Raw genomic sequence first — 8,949 nt, 5'->3', positions numbered from 1 at the left:
ACAAAACGTGTTACACACTCTCGTCCTCTTTCTGTTTTCCCTCTCTCTCTCCCTGCCTCCCTCTCTCCCTCCATGAGGCCTGAGTGATAAATGACACTAATGAAGCTGATGCTGCTGTCCTTCCACTGGCCCATCTCGGCCCGTGTCACTTCCTGTGGGCATCAAAAAGGGGAGGGGCTAGTCTGATACTTATAGTACAGTGTTGCTGCAGGACGTGTATGTGTGTGTGTGTGTGTGCATGCCTGCAGATGTGTGTGTGTGTGTGTGTGTGTGTGTGTGTGTGTGTTGTCTGGATCTTACCTAGTTTCAACAGTCCATAGATTTGCTAACAGGGACAGAAGTAGTACTCGCAGTAATGCACTCTGGCAGTGGCAGGCAGCACCTCACTGCGCCCGTCAGACCGCGCAGTGTAACCGTTTCGGTGCAACACGTGGCCCGGTCTCGCCAGCGAGAAGAGCAGTCGGCACGCCACGCGGCGAAAGACCCGCTTGCCATCGCCCCGGCGACTCGGGCGGCTCGGTCCTTCTGAGGAACCGAACGCGGCGGCGGCTTAAAGGGACACGCTCACTACACGCTCCACAGAGGCGGGGCTTGTGCTCGTCGAAAGGGAAAAAAAAGGAACAACTATAAAATTCTTCATTTCCGACTTCTAATGTAATCATTAGCCTCTCAGCACGGGGCGTTTATATGGCTGGCTAAAATGCAAACATAAATGTAGGTTTGTTCTACAAATCTGCAGTGCTGAAATTAGGCTCAGAGGTGAACGTTTAGCATTCGAATGTTCCAGATGAACCCACTGTGCGGTGCAGAGGGCTGTACGTGACGTCTCTGTGATTTCAGCTCGTTAACCAAATGTATTTTTCACTTTGGAAAGGAAGCAAATTTGGTCATTAATTTGATGAACCCTTGGGGGTCCAGATGTTTTTTTTTTGTTTTTTTTTTCTTTTAGTACAAATAACAGCCCTGTGAAATCATTCAGTCAAGAACAAAATAAATCCTGGAATAAGTTTTCTCAAAAAAAATTAAAGCTTTTCTTTTTCCTAAATGGAAACTAATGTAAATTAGACGCCAGAAAACAACAAGCTTATTGCAAAGAAAGCAATGAAAATCTGACCCTTTCCTTATGCCCTTCTATTCTCTGTCTGATCACTAAATCATGATTGATTGATTTACGAAGGAAGGCTTCATATCATTTTTGTAACTATTAGCAACATGGTCACGTGTATAACTGTCTATATGGGTTTTTAAGGTAAACCTAGCTAGACAACACCAAATCCTTTCCTCCTCAAGTGGACCAAGTTTAAGATTTCACAGTGAAGTTGTGATCACACAGCGATATGCCTACATGTCTGCTGTTCTTCCTGCTAGCTGACTACAAAATGACATTATGCACTGTCCTTGTCCAGTGCTATTGGCTTACATTTCTGGTTAGCTTTTTTTTTTTTTTTTTTAAATCAGATTTTTTTCTGGCTTACATTTTTATCACCTGTGTATTCTGAAGCATTCCAGGTTAAGTTATTTGCTCAAGGGTACAACTGCAGTGCCCTGCTTGGGATTTGAGCTGGCAGCCTCAGAGTTATATGCCCAATCCCTTATCTGCTACAGCACACACTCACCCATGATGCTCGTACCACTACCTGGCTAAGAAAAACAGCTCTCAATGAATGATTCATTTAAAATGGTGTCAGAACCATCTCCTAATTATAATGTGTTAGCTATCCTACTGCTGATGTAGGCACATGATGCAAATGACGAGGATTACAGTATGATCAGATTAGTCCTTATCCAGCAGAGGACAGAGAGGAACGAGAAAGGATCTGTTTATTTGAACACCCAACGCTTGCTTCCGATTCGCATGTACCGCGATATTTAAAAACAATTTTGCTTTTTCCTCCAGACCCCCTGGAGCTACCTGTTAGTCATGACAGTGGTCTACAAACCCCCCCCCCCCCCACCCAAGGCTGAACTGGCTGCGTACCGCAAGAGAAAATGCGAATGTGCTGTTCTACCTCCATTTCCCTCTGCTGCCTTTAGCTACTGTGTGTCCTTTGATCATGGGATACATTACAGTGAATGCATGTACTCTTATGTTACACTTGGGGTGTCCTGTAAGACATCTCAAAGGAGTCCCGATATGACAGTACGCCACAGCTCCAGCTTCCTGGGTCAAAGGTCAAAGGTCGCCAAGGAGACTATGAATTTCCCAATTAATGAGTTTTCATTTTCCCTGGTGGGGGGCGGGGGGAAATGATAACCAAGTGAAATTGGAACCCATGGAAATTCTTTAGCTGGCCACCTGGAAAAAAATAAATAAAATCAATGGCCTGCACAAAAGCTTCTTTATGAACACAGAGTGCAGGTCAACTCTATTTCTTTCCCTCTGTTTCACAGTCTCCCAGGATGTCTCCTGGTGTCTTTGTGTTTGTCAAACTCCTCCTCGCGCTTCTCTCTGTTTTTACCGTCTCTCTTCTCCAATCACAGGAAGGAGAGTATAACAGTACCTACAACACACAAAAAATCTTTGTATGTGTGTAACCTGGACAACAGGACAGCTGGCTTTAAGGAGCACTTTTGAATCTGAAATAGTCTCATGTTGAGTTTCATCCTACTGTGATATAGCTCTCTGTCATATGCATAATTCAAGGAGAGGTGCCGTGTACAAGAATAGCCTGAAAGGGGGAAAAAAAGAACAAGCAGTAATAAATGAAAGTGTGTTAACTTTTCTGGCTGTCTGGAGCCTCATGCCATTGTTTAACATTTGCAGGGCCTCTTCAAAACCCCAGCCCTCCTAATTGCAGATTTGCAGGTTTTCTGATTTGGAATACCTTTTGTATCACTGAATTGCATTTGGTGGGGCCATGGCTAGTTTAAAGTAACAGACAGTTATGAGTGAGTGGAGTCCACAGCGTTGGCCTTGGTTCTGTAAGTAACATCTTGAAATCTGCTAGTTGAAAGTCTTGTTGTGTGTGTGTGTGTGTGTGTGTATAAGTGTGTGTGTGTGTGTGTGTGTGTGTGGGGGGGTGGGGTGGGGGGGGGGGGGGGGGGGGGGAATAAGCAAATGGCTTTGAGGTTAGATTGAATCCCTCAAAGCAAACCACTCTGTCTCATTGTGCTTGCTGTCAAGATCAACTTGGTTCAGCTAAGCTGGGTCTAAATAATGTTCACTCGGAAGGAACTTCAAAAATAACGATGCACACTGGCTACCTGAATACTTCAGAGACCACAGGCCCCTGGAATCCCCCTCTGGGAAAATAAACGCCACATTTCGGCATATTAGGAAGATAATGAGTACTTATTTTATACAACAAGAATTAATGTGCAGTGTTCCCCAGCAGGTACATTTTACTGGACTCAGTTGAGCCAATCAGTAAAAATCAACTCAACTTTCATGCATTAATCTGCATTAGGCCTTATGGCCTACTATCAGCGTACAGTTTTGTGCCATTTGCATGCCCTGTTTTTGCAAGACCCTGGGTGGATGCCAGGGATGCTAGGTGGGGATTCTATGTGCGCTGCTTATCAGCGTGAATCAAAGAGGAACTAGTGACATAACCAGCAAGCAGAAACACATAACTGTAGCTTGTGGAACTATGTGAAGTGGATCTAAACATACCTGATTTTCGACCGAAAGTCGTTAAACGATTCCACACGATCGGTTCTCTTGTGGGTTCTCCTGACAGGGCACTGAGTGAGTGCCGAATCCCGTAGTTACTGCTAAAATCACAGTCCAGAGTTAAATATAATCTAACCGTATTCCATTGTTTGATTGTCAATGTTAAATTATAAGTCTATATATTTCAAGCTTCCCTACCTCACAATTAAGATAATAATAATAATAATAATAATAATAATAATAATAATAATAATAATAATACTTACAGGACATCCTTATCCGACAGTGTTGAAAACTAGCAAAGGCACAGTCGGCCGCACGTCAGCCAAGTTATAAGCTAGTCAGGGAGATGAAGCTAAACAACTGGCCTGCCAGTTGAATCACTGTTATTAATAAAACCTCGCTTGACAGAATGGTATAAAAAAGGTGAAAACTGGCTAGCGATGACAGCCCACTTCTGAGTGCACATTTTCAGTCAGATTTTCACAAGAGGAAAATGGAGACACAATTGTGCAGAACACTACTGTTACGCAGAAACGACTCAAAACATGTAGTGGAAAGGTGTGAAATGAAAAGCAGCGGCACACTTAAGTGTAGACATTAAAGTTACTAAAGCGAATTGGTTGAGTTTTTACAATTGCAATACAAGTTATTTTTCGCTCACTGTTAAAACAAAACAAGGGAAGAAAGTAAGGCCGTTCTCCTGTCAAATTGTGATTGCAAACAGGTTGGTTGTAACCGAAGAAGTGAAATATTGAAGCTCTTCTGGTACGGAAACCGCAGCAAGAAATGAAGAGAACAAAACCCAGTAGCTACAGAACTGGTATTTACAAATGTTAATTTATTGCGTTTTACCCCCAGTTTCAACGACAGTCCCCAGTAAAAAATTAATTAATCAAAAACATTTAAAACGGTGGGGGCGTTTGACGTTTTAAGCCGTTTTATCCATTTCTTTCCATGTTTAGTACATTAAAATTTTTAATCATTATTTTTTTAAGTACACTGGATCCTGTTTTTTTCTCTGAATGACATCTTAGTTTACTATCTGAATAACAGGCTACTAATTTGATTGTTAAGGAACCTATAAATCAATTGTCATCTCGATTGGCCTAAATCAGGATTTAGCATGTGCGTGTAGATCAAGATAAAAGAGTAGATACATTTACCACGTTTGAAAATCGAGGCGTAGGCCTTGTATTAGTGGCAAAACTGAAGTGAAAACGCACTACAGTCACTACCTGGACTTCAAATTTCAAGCAACCCTTTGCCATAAAATCTGGCTGTATTACGGGTCCATTTGCATGCTGAAACTGCATAAATAAGGCAATTGCGGTGGGACAATGATGTCATTTGAACAGCGTAAAACATTAAACGACATTTTCTTGAAACATGGCGCTTCTGAGTGGTGCGATGGCGTGGACAGAGGTTAGACACACATACTTCTGCTGTTGTATCTAGATCACTCCCCGTGCGCTTTAAATCAGCGAGTTTGGCAAATGAAATCGAGAGCAGCGACATGCGATTCGTTCTGTGGGCAATCTAGGCTAGTTACCTATTCCGGGCGAAATTTCTACTGTTGGAATTGTACCAGTTGTTCCCTTCCCCCAAACAATGTCTGTTAACTTCGTGGGTATTTCTCCTAACTAGGCCCTATTAGTAGAAGCTTAATTCACATATATAATAGCATAATACTTTGGTAATAATATTGTTGTGGGCATGGGTGGTGGTATGGAAATTTACATAGTCTGTTCCAACATGTCGGACTTGAATGGTCGTCTGTATGCTGATCGAAAATGATTAAATATCGGACAAAATGGATATTACGATGCCATGTATCACCGGTCGGATATTGTAACATCCCAAATAAATAAGAAAATCTGTTTGCATTTAACGCGTGTTAGTGTGTTTACCATATTACAATTTTTATTTAGTAGTAATTGTTTAATCAGTATTGTCAAATAATCTAAAATATCTTAAATAGACTGGAGTGGTGTTCAGCGTATTAGCCTACTATTGTGCGTGTGAGCGTTGTTTTTTTTTTTTTTTTTTTGGGCTTGCCTGACCTATTTCCTTTAATTTGTACATACGGGAATACTCAACTCTTACTCTTAAACGTGGTATTTCAACGTCGGGTTGTGCATGTCACGTCGTGTGACAGTTCGCATTGACTACCCTAAAAGATCTTGGCCCATGACCTATTCAATTGCTTAAATTCCCGATCCGTTTTTTCTCTCAAAATTGACCACATCAGGAACGTTTTCGCTACAAACAAGTAGCTAAATCGTAAAATTATTTATTGGAAAATAGTTCGCGACAGTTATTTATTATGTATTATAAAGGAAACATATCCAGAATTAAATGACAATTCAAGAAATATAATGTGTGGTTTTGTTGTATGTAGACCTTACACATATGCAGGCGGCAGGCATATATATAGGCCTCTAATCGATTGGTAGGCCTACTTTGTTTGAAGTTAGGAGTGTAGCCTACTGTCGTTAACGCCAGGGAAACTAAATCGTCTAAAACCTTCACCTAGGCCTAGATATGAAAATGTTTTAGGTCGATGGAAATACAGCTTTTCTCCGTGAAGCTCATTACAGGTCTAGACCTCCAGCAGACCGTCTTTACGCCATGAGTGTTTGTACTTGCTTTTAATAACAAAAGGTCAAATAAATAGACTTAATATAAACGAAATTATCTACAAATTTCCAGAATGTTCCTTTTGGTTGTAGCAACAAATTTAGAAAAGTTTTCTTTTTTTTCATCATTTACATTTCAGACAAATGCATTTAATAGGATACGCCCAGAGCACATCGGCTGTACAAAAAAAATAAAATAAAAACCTACATTCATAAATTGAAGTCCACAGTGTTCGGGAAAAGGGGTAAACAGCATTTGTTCCTAACGTCAAAATGTACATACGCAGTGATTGTGATTGGCTGCTAGAGTTTTCAATGTAATAGGTAGGCCTAAATAAGAATATGTTGGTCTCTGTCTGTGCATTTGCCTCAGATAGCTACAACTTTTTTCTGACCACAAACCAAAGATCCAGGTTTTTTAAAACGAGGTAATAGTGTAAGAAATTATTGCAAGCAATATAGGAAAGAGAACAGTTTAAAACCAGGCAAACTCACTCCCCCCCCAATAAATAAATTAATTAATTAATTTTTAACTTAAAAGGCGGACTGAAGGACTGCACAGAAAACATTTGTATAGAGGAAAAAACTTTGCCGATATGCTGACTCCTGACCAGAAAAACAATGTCTATTGAAAATCGCGGATTTTAAAACGTTCACGTTACAAGTAAAAAGATAAAATGAACAGATCAATAAATAACTTCCAATAGCATGCAAAGTAAATGAACCCCTCTGAGACAGTGAACATGAAAAATAGAATAGAAATGTTTATTATTTATGCATTAATATTTCATCATTTCGGCAAAATACTTTTATTCACTTGGACAGAACTAGACCTAGCTGCAAAAAGCGAAATTCCTTTACCTTTCATGAAATACATTCTCACCTTTGACATAGGATAAGCAATGGTTTGTTGTCGTAAGCACAGAAGCTCTGCATGACACTGAGGTATAAAATTGATAATAAATATAACTATTTTATTTGGTAGATTTTACAGGTGACGTAGTCTAGGTTCTGTATTCAGTCAGTGTGTGTTTGTTTCAATTGGCTACAAGAAAATTATACAGGCGTTCCTGAAAAATCCGGTTAATTGCATGCAAGACAGGCACCGATTAAAATGATAGAAAATACCGTTTCTTTTGTGCCTGCCTTTTATCTTCTCTCTCTCTCTCTCTCTCTATATATATATATATATATATATATATATCTTTGTATATTGTTTTTGAGTAACGTCTAGTAAAAATACCTCTTTGTTTGGATTGTATAAGTCACATTAATAGTATGAAAGTGTTTCTTTTCTATTTAAAAACGAACAGTATCCTTTAAGAGAGAACACGCCCCTATTATTTTCGCTGAAACCTTTGTGTCTTAAATCCACGCTAACCTGTAAAAACAATGCACGGTAGCCTATAAATATTGGATTTATGCAAAAGATGGTTTGAAAATCGCGCCCCGCGCGATGAGGCATTGCCAGAAAAAAAGAAAGAAAAAAGACTGTGTCACGCGTTTTTTCGCCTCCAGCTGTTACATAGCCTCCCAGAGTGCTGCAGGATTTCTTACCTACTGTTTTCTCCACTTTCCTTGTGAAATTGTTGGAGGATCTTATTAAATAATCCCTATGTCCCAATTTACATTGATATGTCGAGTATCCGAGCTTTTTCCGGTGGAATTTAACACGGTGAAATTGCCTCCCTTCCCCCACTTCCAACCACCAAACCGCTCCCCTGTGAAACATTTTCCTTTTGCTCCCCCCTCACAGAGAACGTGCTGGGAAGGGAGCCACTGGATCGCCCAGTCACCGCGGTTCCTCCGACGCTGTACGATCTACGTGCACATCCCAGATCAGCATCGTTGCGTTGAAGATTTTTTTTAAAGTATCTACTGAAGCAGTCGACTAGCCGAGCTCTTCTATGCATGCGTTTACTGCTAGAGACAACTGGAGTGCTTGAGAACTATAGTAGGAGGGGGAGTAGAGCTGCGGTGTGTGTGTGTGTGTGTGTGTGTGTGTGTGTGTGCGTGCTTGTGTGTGTGGTGGGGGAGGCTGCTGAAAGAGTTTGAGGTATCCCCGGCTCTTAGAGGTGAGGTAGCCTAGTTACGAGGAAAGCCCGCACATTTTCCCACTCATATTTTAAGGAGGATCCTAAAACCGAGGAAGGCGCTCGCGTGGCCACAGCCAATTTGTTTATTTGCTTACCCGATTTTTATCATTTTAGTTTAATCCGTGGCATTGCACTAGAAAGTGTGTGTAAAGACAGCCCGGGTTTTGGCTGAGTTGCCGGTAAACTAATTAGTGGCTTTAGTGAGAGACAATCATGTGTTGTAGCCGAGCTACATTCGATATTGCAATCGATTTAACAAACAATCTATATTAAAGGTCAGTCGTGCACATTTATGTTCATTCCACATATTCGCCCTAAAATATCACGCGCCAATTTCCTTAAAGGTTTGATCCTGTGGGATTTGTCCACCTTAAAGGTATTGTTCTACTCCTCTCAGTGGCTTCAAGACAATCATTGTTTTTCAGACTGCCTGTCTTTTATTTATTATTTTAGTGGTTTTCAGTAACTGATATTCATTAATCCATGGCAGTATCTAGTTTCCCACAGCGGGTGAAATTATTATCATTATTATTTTTCAGGGATGATTTCAGTGTCTAATCGCGGGCGACATTTCGGACAGGTGCATGTAGACTGTTGTTGC

General features: G+C 40.7%; 1 long non-coding RNA gene across 1 annotated transcript; it reads right to left on the bottom strand.

The window, feature by feature from the left end:
• Window positions 1-255: 255 nt before the first annotated feature.
• On the bottom strand, window positions 256-8,269 carry LOC135243840 (uncharacterized). Its single transcript, XR_010326808.1, has 3 exons — window positions 3,880-8,269; window positions 3,614-3,714; window positions 256-2,501 (listed from the first exon to the last, which is right to left on the bottom strand). It is a non-coding gene; the product is annotated as an uncharacterized LOC135243840 (long non-coding RNA).
• Window positions 8,270-8,949: the final 680 nt, after the last annotated feature.

Source organism: Anguilla rostrata, chromosome 17 (assembly GCF_018555375.3).
Source record: "Anguilla rostrata isolate EN2019 chromosome 17, ASM1855537v3, whole genome shotgun sequence".
Lineage (NCBI taxonomy): Eukaryota > Metazoa > Chordata > Actinopteri > Anguilliformes > Anguillidae > Anguilla > Anguilla rostrata.
The sequence above is the reverse complement of the archived record's forward strand: the minus strand, read 5'-3'. Positions and strand labels throughout refer to the sequence as shown.